Source organism: Falco cherrug, chromosome 3, assembly GCF_023634085.1.
Source record: "Falco cherrug isolate bFalChe1 chromosome 3, bFalChe1.pri, whole genome shotgun sequence".
Classification (NCBI taxonomy): domain Eukaryota; kingdom Metazoa; phylum Chordata; class Aves; order Falconiformes; family Falconidae; genus Falco; species Falco cherrug.
In genome coordinates, this window is record NC_073699.1 from 28,633,372 (window position 1) to 28,649,091 (window position 15,720).

General features: G+C 45.5%; 1 long non-coding RNA gene across 1 annotated transcript in view; it reads left to right on the forward strand.

The window, feature by feature from the left end:
- LOC129735746 (uncharacterized) overlaps positions 1 to 15,720 on the forward strand; it is a 54,730-nt gene that overhangs the window by 25,102 nt on the left and 13,908 nt on the right. The window contains exon 3 of the long non-coding RNA XR_008731590.1: positions 12,561 to 12,633. This is a non-coding gene — a long non-coding RNA (uncharacterized LOC129735746). The remainder of the gene's footprint in view (positions 1 to 12,560; positions 12,634 to 15,720) is intronic.

Consider the following 15,720-nt stretch of genomic DNA (forward strand, 5'->3'; position numbering starts at 1 on the left):
ACTCCTGAATTGGCTAATTGCTTTTTATTCATTTTATAAACAAAGAGATGAAGGAAGCTAACAAAACTATCAGCATATAACAGACAGAAGGAAACAAAGAGGATATTTATTAGTTAGCCAATATACAAACAGGCAGAAGGAGGATCATTTTACTGTAAGTTAATGTTTCAGCATAAATGTTAACCAAAACTGCTGTCTGCATCCCCAATGTAGAAGTAGCTCTGCAATATGGCTATTACTATGCCGTTAATGGTATTTAAAACAATATTTCTATTTGCAAAGTTAGATTGAAGATCTCTCTAGTTAGGACCATCTTTATTATAATTATGAAAAATAAATGCTATTTCTGTTCTCATTTTTTGGGGGGGATATCCTTTGACACTTGCATGGTCCTGCTCAGGTGGGTGGGAGATGTGAAGTGGCCAGAGGTGCCAGCCTGCAGGGCAGCACGAGGGTATGAGGCCACGGGCACTGCTTGGTGGTAGTAACAAAGTTCACCCTTAATCGTGAATTGTCTGCAAAGGAAATGATTTTCCACCTCAGGAACAAGAAAACCAAGCAACTAAATGATCATTTTGGATTCATGTCATCTGTGAGAATTTTAAAACGTCCAGCTGCTTTTCTGAAGTTGAGAGAGGGAGAAAACACACAAACAAATGTCGCAATTTCTCTCACGGTGGACACACGAGGTGGTGGTGAGCCTTGCACAGGAGCGATCCTTGTTCATGGGTGCTGAGCTGTGCAAGGTCTTAGGGGATGCAGAGGGAAAGATCCCATTTTGGTTAATTGGTTACTGATCTCCATGCTAAATTTGTTGCATTCAGTATTGCGATACCTTGCCTGTCTTGTTAGTTTAAAATTTAATTTGAAATGAGACTGAGTGCTTTGGTTTGGGGATATAACCTACCCACACCTTGCTGGGGGCTTTGTGTCCCCAGAAGCATTGAGTTCCAGTCTGAAACAAGTTAAGTGGGAGATGAGCTGCTGCCGACTCACCATGGAGGTGCTCGATGTATGCAGGGGTGCGAGGATGCCTTTTTCACCAACTGCATGCAGCCAGAGGAAACCCATGTGTGGGATACAATTGAGGTGGACAGAGCCTATGCATGCCCCCCATTCTTAAACTGTTGTGTCAAATGGAAAAGTTGGCTCAGATACACAGTGATCTTGCACAGACCCAGTGCAAAATGCTTCTGTACTGCATGGGAGATAGATATGTGCATGCAGGGCATGCACATCTAGAGCAGATGGATGAGCATCCAGATGACGAAGACTCGAATATTCTGGCTGGCCCCAGACCGAGGTGAGCAACAGGGTGAAGTAATCGCTAGACAGCAAAAGTGAGCCTCTCTGATCTCTTCAGTAGAAATAAGGACATATTAATGCTGGTGCACTGAGCCCTTTGAGAGCTGGTCTGAAATACCAGGGGCTGTTTCGGTCCCATAGCTCAAGTAAGAACTGGAAGGAGAGTGAGGTCAGGGAGGACAGTGAACAACAGTTACTTGGGAAAGGACAAGGCTGGCCCAAGAACATCTGTGTATGAGCTGCTGTAAATAAAATAGGGTATCACTTAAAGAGACACGGGTAACTATTAGAGCAAGCAGCCCTGAGCCGTTATAAGATGTAAGAAGGGTTTTGGCAAGCATCCTGTAATTATCTTAGCTGCAGTGCAAGAAGTAGACTTGCTGACTTGGTCCCTTTCAGTCATACACTTTGTTTCTAAATTTCAAGTAATTCATATAGCTACACACTAACTATGCATATATTTTCCCATGTGGTACCATACACTATGTGATTGCATCACATACTTGCTCTCTCCTACATGTAAATGTGTGTACGGATACATGCGTCTGTCTGTGAAGAGAGGAGGAGAAATGAAGGGTATTGTAACTGAAAATGTTTACATGTTTATGATTAACAGCACACAATTTTAACTCTGTGTCTGCTTCATTGAGTGTCTTTCTTTCAACAGAAATAAATTCTTGGGGTTTGTAACACTCTGTAGCTGAGCACACGGAAAGGTGACCACATCCTGCATGACTTTTAAACAGTGCACACTGGCAAGCGCTGCTGAGTACTGTGGTTTTACATCTGCCAGCCTCTGTGAGCTTTAGATGCTGTAATCAGTCATTAGTCTAATGGGTCACTCTCATTTCCTCATCCAAACTTTTTTTAAATTACATTTTGGTTTATTTGCACATTTACTCCTATTGCAGGAGTGGATGCTCTTTCTGAAGTGTGAATACATCCCATAGCCATAGTTACAGCAGTGCTGGTAAGGAAAGAAGACTCCTCTGACTCCAAGCTGAGTTTTCTCTCACAGATGTTTTATGAACAAACTTTCTGTTTCTGTAGCAGGTGGTGGAAACTCAAAAATTGGCAAAGAACCCTATTCCAGCTCATCTCCATTGTAGCTGACTGGTGAAAAATGCAGTGTGTTCAATGTTTGTCATATGTTATTTCAGATACGGTTTAAAACAACACTTCTTGAATAGGTGCTGAACCCCCCTCTCCAATTACTGTCTTATCAAGGACCCTTGCCCATGGGCGTGCTGCTGAGAGCCTCATAGGGGATCACAGCTCCTCCTGTACAGCATCAGAACTGTGCAAAGAAAGCACCACAGGTCTGAAGGTGTCCTGGCTGTGTCAGAGCAATTATTTTCCTAAAAAAGCCATTACGTTCATGTCTGCTGCCCTGGAAAGTGTGGAGGGAGGTGAAACTGGGTGCTTTGCCCCATTGACCCCACATAATAATCGCAAGTCAGCAAAATATTTAACAATATCTTTCATCTGTGTGAATAGGTCTATTAGCTGGTGAGCCATGTGCAAAAACCCACTGACATGATTTAAAGCCTAGAAATGAAAGTATCAGTCTCTGGAAAAAATAAACCTAAGCTGGTAGGTTCCTGTTTGGAGGAGAACAGGGGAGAGAGGAGATGAAAGAAATCACCTTGCAGTGAATCTCTCACTTTTTGTAATTGCCACTAACTCAGTTTTTCATGGATTTAACTCTTGCAGATCTGAAATGTGATATGTATCATGCTTGTCTGCTAAAATTAGGTCAGAATTGAATTTGCTTCCCTGCAGGTAGATATTGAGTACTTACACATTTTTTCCCCTAAAAAGATGAAAAAATGATTTCTGACTGGTTGGTTGTGTGGTTCACTTAATGTTTGGATACATTTGTTTTTATTACAGCACTGTTGATGTTTCTGTTATTTTTATTCTTTGAGTGATGTATTACTCCTATCCTGCTATTTCCTATTTTGTCAGCTCTTTCCTGGAGGAGGTTTCTCTGGAGTGTATTTATCTTTCAATTAGCAATGTTTTCTTTGCAGCCCTACTGATTAATTTATTTTGCCTAAGCATAAAACAAGTTGAATATGCAGAATGGCAAATGTAGGAGTGAATCAGCAAAGACACTTCAGAACATTTTTCAAGCTTTTTTATCTCAGATACTTTCCTGGGTTCTACTCAAGAGCCCTTTGTTGAGCATTCCCAAGGACAGGGTTGCTGGCTTTGCAGATTTGGTGATCTTCCACCTTAGAATACATGCTGCAGTGCTACCTCCTGTCTGAGAGCTGTGCAGAGCTGTTGGGGCTCTGTTGGTATGCATTGCTTTGCCATTGCACTAATAGGGATATTAATTGCAGCATGGCCATGAGCCAGTTTTAAAAACACATTGTGGTGTCTAGACGTATGAATATGAAACCCCCGTAAGTTTCTACACACCTCACACAGGTGGAGACTAGGGTGCGGAGGTATTTTTGACAGGTTCACTGAGTACCCACTGGAATCTTTAGCTGTTAACACCTTGTTTTCCATGCTCAGCCCCGGGGTGGTGGGGAACAAGGCTGCTGCACAGCAGAGCTCGTTCTCTTTGGTACTGTGTGTTTTGACCATCTAAGTGACCCTGCACTGGCTGACCCAACCTAGTCTTCAGCCAAGGACTTCAGCAGGGGACTGGTTTCAAGCCTTGCAGGGTTTCCCTGATTTGGGAAGACCTGTCATCTGAAAAAAATCAATGTTAACCCACTTTCATTGCAAAGGTAGCCTTGAAAATGCAGACTGGTTGATTAGGGGTGGCAACCTGTGTCTGTGCAACCTCTCAGCACTGCAGCTTTCCTTAGGCTGTCCCCACAAATTATCCATGTACAGCCTTAGTTCCCACAGTCACTGTCTGCCCTCCTTCCAGGTCTTGTCTAGGGCATAATTTCGATATCCTATCATTGAATAATAAAACAAACGAACAAAAAAAAGTTTAGGTTTTTCTAGGGTCTGTGGTTGCCTTACTGGGCCTTGCTTACACATACATCTTTCCTTTGAACTGCTCTGGGCAGCCATAACATCTCTGAGCCTCATTCAGATGTTGTGCAGCTGGTGCACAACAGCAGTGTGCTGGGCTGTGCTGGGGTTGTGCTAGGCACACCCTGAGGCCAGGTGTGATGTCAATGATGCAGATATTGCTGAGGGAGTGAAGCTCTCAGCAGAGTCCTGTGGGAAGCCTTTGTGAAACTGAAGCTGCATGCTTTGCCTGCGATACACTTGAACACAGCATCTCATCTTTAAAATGCATGTCCCTGCAAAAAGCAAAACTTGTTGCTCTCCCATAGCTGCCTAAATAACATTCCTATGTGATAGGCCAGTGTATTCTGTGCCTGATCTGCCACACTCTCAGGAGCATGCTCTCTGCTGAGGATGGGCTTTTGAAAAGCGCTCGAGCTGCATCACAGCCAGCTTTGGCTGTGGTCTTTGTGATCTTTGGCAGCTGGCCAGTTTGCTATTTTTACTTACAGTAAGTATCTCCACTCCCCACAAGTCACAAAATTTATCTTCAAATAAGCAAGGCTCTGCTGGGTGGGATGAACACTGAAGTCTGTGCTGGCACTGTGGGCAAAAGCAAATTCTGGCCTGAAGGCTGCTCTTTGCAGGGACATCCAAACCACTACAGTCCCACCTGTCTGCGTGGTTCCAGTGTAAACATCACCATTTATCATCACCTTATTCGGTCCAGATTTATTATAAATAGCAGTCCTCCTTTTCTAGTGCAATTTGTGCTACTCCTTGTCTCTCTTTCAAAGGCGTTTTGAGTAAACAACCTTATTTTAACAAAGCAGATGGAAACCTTTTTATAGCTGTTGAGGCACTGGCAGTATATACATCCCTCAGCTAGCTCTGTTCTTCAGTACCGTTCTTTGTTGTACTAAGGAAATGCCTGAAGTCACTAAAGTGTTGGATATAACCCATTCCACTTCAGAGAAGGTGGATTATCAGGGTCATAATATTGCTGAATTAGTTTTACAGCTACTCCAGAGGTGCCATTGAACAACTTGTATTGATTTCTCTTGCTTCTCATCAGGAGCTGTTATCTGAAAGCTGAAAATAAAGCAAAGCCATCAGACTTCCTCGAGAAAGGCAGTGGAAAACACCAGCGCCCAAGAATCATGTACCACCTTGTGCTGGTGCCTCTGTGTTGGCCTGGCCGTTGCATCTTCCCACCCGTGGGGTGATGCTCACCTCATGCCAGAGACTTAGCAGTGGCACTCAGACGACTGTTGCTTTTGAAGAATTGCCCTCTTGCAGTGGAGGACATTTGGCACAGGTACCACAGGAGGTCACAGTGTCCCTTTTTTGCCCTTTCCTCCAGCCCTATGGGCAGCTGTGGGTTTCTGACCTTCTTAACAGAAGGCCTCTTGCTGTGTGGACATGATTAAATATGGGTTATTTTAGTTAATCTCTGTCTCATTGCACAGGTCTTTCCCAGGTAGCTAACATTTCTAGCAAAAAAGACCCAGAAAAGAATACTCCTTATCCCTCTGTATTAAGTCAAATATTTGTTTATGAGGCAGATGTGCTGATGAAAGGCTGGCTTCAGAGCTGTGGTGTGGCCTGGGCTTTCAGAGGGACACTCAGCTTCAACCTGGCTGAGTAAGTACTGCCCTGGATGCCTGCAGATCCACTAGGAGAAGCTCTAGCTTTATGCAGCATCTATGCAGTGTAGGTGTGGAGCTGCCCTGCCACCCCCAAGTAAGTGGGAGCAACACACGCTCACTCACCTTGTGTAAAGGTACCACAAGGTACCAGTCTTGTGTGCCTGGACCAGTTGTTTCTGAGCAGATACTGTGCCTGGGGACTCAGTGGTGTTCTCCTGAGGCTGGATCCAGCATGTGAAGCCCCCTGGTTCCTCAGTGCTGACAACTGTTTTGGTGGCAGAATGCTCTTCTGGTTGCACCTGAGATGCAGTCGTCTGTGCTACTTGACTGTGAGCATCCTCCCTGCCAGGTTTTGGCCCATCCCAGCTAGTGGCTGGTTAGGGGAGTGACATGGTCATGGTGTTATTCTCAGGTAGCCTGGTTCCTGGGATTTGCCCAGATTGAATTCCCTTTGGTGCATCCCAGGAAATGCTCAGGTGCCATTCTGAAATTGCCAGAAGGGTCTGTAGCATTGCCCTTGCATGTCAGCACCTACTTAGCGGCTTTTTCAAAAGGTAATTTGAAAAGTGATGTAGCCATCCTCTGCACTGGCTCTGCAGGCAGTACGGAAATGAAGGGCTGGGTTGAGAGCTTGCCACTGCTGTTATGGGTATCTGACAGTGCTGCTCTGGCCATGCTTGCTTCCTCCAGAGCATGTTAATTAGATGAAATGTCATTATACGGTGTCCAATCGAACCCTTCTTTTATCAAATTCCATTAGGAGATACAGCTGTCATTCAGGTTCCCCTCTCATTGAGCTCCTTCAGTGATTTTGCTCCTTCAAACCCTATGAGAGAACCGATATGCACCCCTGAGATCTCCAAGTGCTGGGCTGGGTCAGAGGGAAGGACCTTCTGTTTCTGGGGCCAGGCTTTTGAGTGCAAGTTAATCACCTGACCTGCACTTGTTTGAAGGGAAAAGATGAAGGGGAGGATGAATAAAACATTGTTAATTTGTCATGTGAAGTGCTTTGAGGTAATTTCAATATTTGACTTCTTGCCCATCTTTCATGAATTTCCAGCTTTGTCAGGAAAATATTACTTTTTTCACTGCTGATTACCCTCCTGGTGTGAACTGCATAATTTCTTACTCAGAAGATTATTGTAGCCACTTATTTTCTGGTTAAAGTGGTGTAAATAAAACAATTACACTGAAATTATTGGATTTTCTCTTTAACACATGAAGCACAGATGCAGAATACACAGTCCATTTAAAAAAATATTCCTACTTCCAATCCAATTTATATGAGAAAACAATCAACAAAAATAGACTTTTTTTACTATCTCTTTGCAGAGGAAAACATAACAAGGCCATATGCTGTATATGTGTCCACATTTTATGGGGAATTCATGCAAGGTAATGAGCTGCTGCTCTGTGCTAAGAGGCATGGGGTTGTCCCTTTAGTCCCGCTGAGGAGCTTTCAGTGTTCAAGCTAATTATTCCTACTGATAAAGCATCACGAGGAATGCAAGCGGCAAATGACAGTGCAGATGCCACAAGGGTTGTATTGATTCTTTTTGAGGGAGAAATCTGGACGTGAGAAGGAGGCTGGGTAGGATCCCCCCTGTGCTGGTGTCTTCTGGGCTGGATACGTGAGCAGAGAGCATCTGATCGAGCCACTGTAGGGTGGCGGTGAGCGAGCAGAAACCTACCGCATTTTGAGTACACAATTACACGTCTGCTTTATTCCTTTGATGAAGGCTTGTATGGCTTGGCTCTTCGTTTGATGTTAATTTAATACGCATCGGTCTATTCTTGTAGCTCAGGGTAACAGACAGCAGTTCCTTGCAGGATGATAAACAGCAAGCAGCCACACTCACTCCTGTGTGAATTCTAAGTTAAATGGCTTCTTTGCAATTGTGCTTAGCCTAAAGATGCATCCTCTGGTTTCTTATGGGGTAGTTTTCCTCTAGTGGGCAGAAATACAGAATCCCTTAATACATTTTGGACCCCTCATCAGTAATTAAGACATGAAACTGACTATTTGTGACACGTTTCTGGGTAGGTGAGAAGCTGCTGACATTTTCTCTGCCTGTCAATTCTGTGAAATGTCTTCTGATCTTGAATTTTGCCAAAGTGTTTATTGGTCTCCGGAGACTGCAGCTTGTGATGAGCTTTCCAATGAGCTGCGCCAGTGCCTCCCTGGTGTTGAAGGGTCATAAATGATCAATTCACTCATGAAATATCTTCACTGTTGGTCATATAGGGCTGATTAGTGTGAAATAATATAAGTTATAACGTAGAAACCCACCACACCTCTTGCCTTTCCACTTCAGTGGTGGGAAATTTTGTGTTTTCCATCTGCTCAGCAGATGACATGGAAAGAGCCATTTACCCTTTCTCTTGCCATAGGTGTCCTCCCTCTCCCTGCTCTCCAGCAATAATGTAATTGGATTTCTTGCTTTGAGAACTAGAGAAGCCACTTCCAAGTGGAGGGAAAATGTTCAGTTGTGGTTTTGCCATTACTAGGTACATCATTATTGTGTATTTTCCTAACAGCTGTGATCAGCTCTCATACTGCACAAGAAGTTGTACAGAAAAGGTGTGAGATAATATATAACATATTTAAGCACTGTCTTGTGTCAGGGCCTACCAACCTGCCTGTGGAAGGAGGGATTAGGCTCAGGCGCTTTTAATTATTATTACTCATGTAATTTTTCAGTCCCTTCCTCTAGCTGTATTGGAAAAGGTAAAGCTGGAGTTTCAAACCAGACCTTTGCAGGGAGATGTTTCATTACTTCCAGATGCTGTGTTAAATGGAATGGTTTTCATCAAATCTTGTTAATGATGACACATTTCGATGTGCAAATATGAAAAACGCAGGAAAGGAGCTGGCAGCCATCAGGGGACATGCAGGTTCCCGCAGGTTGTGGGCTTTTGCAGCCGCAAGGCAAGACCATCCCTTCCCTCCCCCACATACCTGCCTGGCCCTGGGGCTGGCTGCAAGCTTCTTGCTGCAGTTACACCAGCAGCCAGAGCCTTTCCCCAGACTGCCCAAAGGGCTGCAGAGGGAGGTTGTGCAGATGCATTAAGAAAGAGAAGAATAACTTATTGTTCGCTTTGGCCAGTGAAGTTAGCTGCTATTTGTGCTCTGCTCTATCAGGCAATTAAAATGATGGATATAAGCATTTGATGTAAACTCTGTTACTTACAAAGAATGTACACATGGACTGGTTTTTTTTCTAAATGGAGTAGGAACAGAGGCTGAAACAGAGATCAGCTTTATTGCTTCCAGGTCCTGCTCCTGCCCAAGGGTATCTCTTCAGCCAGAAAGCTTCTTTACTTTGTTTTTTCTCTGAGGTATGTTCCCAAGTCCTCTCCTGCATCTGCCTCACCTCCTGATACTGCTTTTTGACCATGGAAACCCTCCCTGTGCCTACGACATTTCTCACCTGCCTGTGTGTGACCTGTCTTTTCATGGGGGTTCCGTGGTTTGGTGATTGGACCCCACAAGATGATTTTGACTGCATCTCACATTCAGCCAGGATGAAGGCTTGCTCTCATGCAACAGGGTCTCAGCTAAAACAGGCCTTCAAGCACAGGGATTGCTCATTTGCGTGGGAGGGGCACTTCAGCTACCCACCTGCCAACACCTTGAGCTACCCACCTGCAAAAATACAGTTTTTCAGGCATATTGACCCTTTTTTTTTTTTTTCTTATTCCCTCCTCTTCCCCGTGCATTTCATACATTTGCTGACATCCTTCCTTCCATCCTTTCTCCAAAGACAGCCTCTCACTGTGCACCCACTCCTCATAAGCAACGAGGGGCTCTCGGAGTGCCTGCCCAGCCGGTGCACCTTCCTCCTGGCCACCCACTCTCGAACCACCATCTCCCAGCTCCTCCCACCCTTCACACCTTCTCCTCCACCCCATCTCTGCCAGGCAGTTTATTTACTCTTCTCCAGTATTTACTCGTCTCTGTTTTAAACCCCTCTGTAAACAGACTTTCCCACTGCAGGGTGCAGCATCACAGGCTGAATACATCTTCACCTCTCATGAAACTGTACTGAAAGCTCTACCCCTTTCCTCTCCCAATCAGTCACCAACTGAGTCCCAGCTGTATATCCTCCACGAACACACCACCAGCGCTCCTCCTCTGCCCCCGGGGAGGCAAGCTGCCTAAACCAGAAATAATAAGGCAAGGAAAGTAGGTCATCTGCTGTCTGAGAACATGAAATACAAAATCCAGCCACTCAGTGCTGGATGAGCACAAATGAGAAAGCTAAATCAACTATCAAATCAAACTGATATAGAGCAGAAGTTTCCCTGAATTTTAGTGCAGAACGCTTTTCTCTTCTCTTGCCTCGCAGCACGGCTGTGAGCACGGCCAGCCTGCCTGCTGCAGGCAGCTCCAGCGGCCTCGGCTGGGATCTGCTTGGCTGCACACAGCAGCAAGGACTGCATCACTCCTCTGGATTTGAAGGCACATAGTTATACTGCATGTAATCCTTCTTCAGCATTGCCAGATGTTTTTTTAAAAATCCCTTTTCCTGCTCTTTGCCTCTTAATTTTGCTGGGAAGCATTCTGTAGCATAACTTATTTTAAATGTGGTCAGAAGCCACTGAAATTTCCTATGGAGAAACTGGGACAGGAAAGGGGAGGCACTATGCCATACGCACAAATTACAGTCCTTCTCTTCCAGCACCATCTCTCCTGGGCTGAAACTCCTCTGAGAAATGAAGGAAAACCATGAAATAGTCAGAAATGTAATAATCTGTTCAAGAATGAGTCTTTCTAGCTGCCATTACTTGGCGGGGGCTTATGCCCTAAAGCTCGAAGCTTTGTTGAGGTGCATGTGCAAAGAGCTGGAGAAAACGGAGCTTCATTTTCACAACCAGGCAGAGTGAGCACTGTCATCGTGTCTGGCCAAAGAGTCCCAATAATATTGAAAGGCGTTATTATTAGTGAATCACTGAGCACTTCACTGTCAGCCTGCTGCGAAGCTTCTGAAATTAGGAGATGGAAATCCATAGGAGATGGATTTCCACTGCTGTGTGATGGCTATCTGCCTTTCCCAGCGTGTTGCTCTCTGCCTGCTCTCCTTTCTGCTTGCTGCCTTTCACTAGGCAGAGCAGGCACATTTCTCCACACCTTCTCCTTGTGCCTCACTCATGCTCCGCAACCTTTTTTCTTTACAGTGTCCTCTGTGTTTTTTCTAGTTTGTACCAGACCCATCTCCTTTTTGAAATGCACACTTTCTCCCTTTCCTTAAGCTAAACGCTGAGGAATAAAGGAACATCTAATGTGATGGTGCAGTGTTGTAACAGCTGAGGAGACGTGAACAGTGTAAATGATCAAAGATGAAAGGGGAAGAGAAGCAGTTGGCCTTATTTTCGTCCTTTCATCATGACTGTATATAGCATCTTTGACTTTGTGTTTTCCTTGGAAATTACGCTGAGAAATGTTGACGGCATGAATGAAGTTACAGTTCCTGTGCAAAGCAGGAGCTACAGGAGATAAAATTAATGCTTCCTGCATCAAGCATTTGGCTGGAAGGTTGGTGATTCACAATTACCTTTGGGTTGTTGGTTTTTTTTTTAAATCCTAAAGAGATGTAAGCACAAGGCATGCTCTAAGTAGAAACCATCGTAATGCAAGAATAATGCAACTCCCTGTGTCTTCAGAGGTGGTCAATATGCTGTTCGTTGCAGGTTGCCATAGAGATGCAATATTATTTTCTTAGCTTGGTGATGTGCACTGAATTCTAATACATTTATAGGACTGGTATAAGTTAATATAAGTCTTTATGGTTCAAGAAAAGCTTTTCTTGCTCATCCTTCAAATAACATTTGAAATCAATTGTTTGTCTAATGCACAGATTCCTCCGGTTTGACAAAAGTATGGTGACAGAATAACATTATTATGTCTATGCAACGGTGTTTGAATGTTCTGACACACATTTTGACTTTGCTTATGAAAGATGCAGTTGCACAGAGGTGCACTGGCCTCACTAAAATGGGAAGTGAGGGGAAAGGAGGAATGAGAGCAATGGAGAAAACAAACCTGTAGCTTCCCAGGTGAAAAGTGTTTTCAGTTCCTTCTACACGGCCTGAGACTACATATGGTCAACTGTGTTCCAAAAGCTCATTTAAAATATTCAGTTATTGGTATGAGTCTCAGCACTCCTTGTCAGGTGTCTTGGGTGCCAGCTTTGAAACTGCTCCCTGAAATTATGAGCTAGTGGCAATAAAACCTGCTGCTGCTGGAGCGGAGGGTCCATGAGCAGTTGCGGTGGTCTGACATAGTAGCCAGTGGTGACGAGGCTAGACGCAAAACTCCAGTGTGGCTGCAGATGTCAAGCTCCCTACTCTCACCTCAATAAATAAGGAAGGAAGGAAATGTCTGTGGGCTGTCAGAGCCAGAGCTGTGATTTAGATGTATTTCTGGTGACAAAACTGAGTGAGAGGAATGTGCAGAAAGCTCAGGCTGCTGGAGGAGCATCTCTGTGGTCTAGTTTTGTTTGTTTGGTGGGCAAGGTATGTTTTGTTTACTGAAATAAAGCACACTGGCTGAACATTAAGAGGCTATAGATATCTGTTGCTGAAACAATGACTTACCTATCCACTCCTCCCTTGTCTTTCTCACAGAAGTTCTCCAGATCATTTTGGACCACAAACACGACGATTACCTGTGCAGGTGCTTGTGGCAGCAGACCTTGAGGTAAGCAGTATTAAATACCGATATTTGATTTGTTGAGTGATTAGAAGAGGTACAAAAACGAATTTTTAGACAACATTGCAGTCACAGCTACAGCCTGAACTGCTGAAACATTCCTTGGCGAGAAAAATCTGTACATCACCCAGCAAGTCTTTGCCCAGAAAACCATCAGTATGAGGTTGTTGGCCTGTTTCCTATGTTTTCCAGGGGTGGAGGATGCTGCAGGGAAAGAGGTGCTGGGCCTTCTCACTGGACAAATGGTTGGTGGGACCCCTCACCTGGCAGCCTGTCACATTGGCACTCGAGCACTCATGTGTCCCATCCAGAGGCCAGTCTGCCATGTGGAGTCTGTGCCTGCTGCCCAGGCAGTGCCACACCACAGCACTGCGGCTGCCACAGGCTGGGGAGCCCCGATGCCCATGTATCTGCCTGTGTACTTGCTCCCTCCTGTGCACCCAGGGATGGGGAGGACAGCTGAGTGCAAGCAAGGAGCCCAAACCCAACCGCCCTGTGCAGCCCACAGCCACACACAAAACCTTCTGCTCCTGCCCATTGCCAAGGGGCAGCCCCGTCTGTGAGGCCAGGGCATCACCTCTGGGAGGGATGACGTGCTGCTGGCCAGGCAGCCCCATTTCCAGAGAGAGATGTGCCAGCACTTGTGCCAGTAGTAATCTGAATTCTCCTATTGGAGTGTGTGAAGTGGGTGGCCGCTGGCATCTCTGAATGACTAATGCACCAGAGGAAGGCTAGTGCGTGCCGGTGTTTATAACGCAACCAAATGGCTCCATCTGAGCCTTCCTTGAAAACCTGCCATGGCTGACCTACTTACTTTAAGGGCAATGTTAAGGAGTGAGGTTGCAGAAGGAGATGTTTTGGTGAACTCCAGGTTTATAATTTGAAAAAATGGCATGCCCTAGCTAAGCACCATCTACCCTCTGAAATCCAGCTGTTACACTTTCCAGAAGGTGTCCCCTGGGGCAATGATTTTAAGTTTTGCAAGTCTAGCCTCTAGCTGCTCCCTCCAAATGCCACATTTCCTTGAGAAAAACCTGCTTGTGGCTGCTGCCAGGGGCCAGGGGAGCCACCTGCCCTTGCTGCCAGCGCTGACCTTTCCAGCAGCTCTAATCTGGCTCAGGAACCACTTGTTCTTGATCCAGGGTGGGTGGCTCAAAGGACATGATATCTCCTACCACCCCCTATCTGGGATTTGCACAAGCTGCCCCTGAGACTCCCCTGGGGACCCCACACGAGTGCCCTCACCCTTTCCGTGGTGCCCAGCTCAGCAGCTCTCACTCCAGTTGTCTCCCACTGGCTCAGAGCTGCTGGGGATGAGGGATACAGGAGAGTGAAGGGCAGTGGTGCTGCAAGGTGCTGTGTGAGGAACCCTGCACTCAGCAGCACCCTCATGGTGGGGGGATCCCCTGGGAACTCCTGGAGGTCCCATACCGCCAATGTCCTGGTGTTTTGGGCAATGCTACTCTGTAATCCTGTTCACACGAGTGTTTGACATGCCATAGCAGTGTGCCTTCTTTCCCTTTCACGTGGCCAAGCCAATGGTGCCCGGAGCCCTGGGTGCTGGGGCTGGCTGGGACAACTACAAAAAGTGCAGCTGAGGACTGCATTTTGGATGGAGGCTCTGCATTGCAGGGATAGGTTTACCCCAAGTTAGGAAAGCCTGTGCTCCCCTTCTGACCATTTTGAGAGCAGTCCATGGACAGAGGATGTTTTGGCAGTGCTGTCTCTTTCATCAGCAGCAGGTGTATCGGGACTCTTAACGTGCGAGAGCCAAACACAGCCATAATATGAAGGTGAAGCGCCCCGCTGGTGGGGATGCTGCCACACTGCACACTGGCGAGCAGGCGGTGTACCACCCTGAGCCAAGCTAGCAAAGCGCCTGCAGCCCTTTCAGCCCTGCAGCAAAGCAGCACCTCCACATGCCAGTAACATCTGGGCAAGTGTCAGATCTGGGGTTCAGGGCCCATCGTTCAAATACTTTCCTAACCTCATGCTCTAAGCAGTTTTTATTGTGTGTGTTTGGCATAAGATAGAAAAACTAGATACAGCCCAGCACGGCAGATCTGGGGGTTCCTGTATGTGGCTAATGAATACCTCTGCCACGGAGCTCGGTGCCCTGCATGATTTCTGAAGACTGGGAGCGTCCTACATCACACCGTGCCGCAACTGGCTATTGCTGCAGGCTGGCCACAGGCTTTGAGTGCTTTGCCTTGCTCTTACATATCTCTGCCAAGTCACCTGTGTCGTGTGTGCCAGATGGCAAGTGAAAGTGACAATCAGTGTTCGGTGGCACTTGTGTGACACAGGACATTGTTGTGAGGGGGTTTCCTTCTTCCATGATGCAAGTGCAGGATGCTGAGCAACCATTTCCTCTGAAAGTGAGCTTAAGACGCTCGGAATATTGCAGGATACTTTTTTTTTAATCTGAATAATTGATTTAATAATTACCTGGTAACTATTTGATTTAATATTGAATGACTGATTGCATCAGAACTGAACCATGCTGGCTGTTGTACAACTGCCCTGGTATGAGCCAGGCCATTCCATGCAGGCTAAAGGCAGCCTGGCCAAAAAGAGGAGAAAATAAGTGTGTTTTATTCAAGGTCACACAAATGTTTTGGGAATGATATGTCCCTCTTATGTGTCCAAACCTAGTGTTCTCTTCCCCGAGTCAAACTTTCTGACAGTTGAGCACAGTCCATGTCCTTATCTGGGGTCTGGAACACGCATATGATGAAAAGAAAATCTCTAGCCCGATCTGCAATGAGAAGTCAGTGGATAAATTGTTTTTTTTATATAATATCTGTGGTTTTGGTCATGAGAGCATTATTTCACTATATTAGAACTGCTGTCATTCGATTAAGTGCTTATATACCAACTTACAATTTTCCTGGTATCCTAAATGGTTAAAAGATTGGGCTTAGTCTAGACTGTAAGTATAGATGTGATAGGCTTCCTGTTTCTTTAAAAAGCTTTAATTTGTATCAGCTCATTTGACTTCCTTTATAGATAATATCAGCCCACTACTTTTTACATAGGGAGTGAAATATTGGCAGTGCCTGGACACTAGTACTA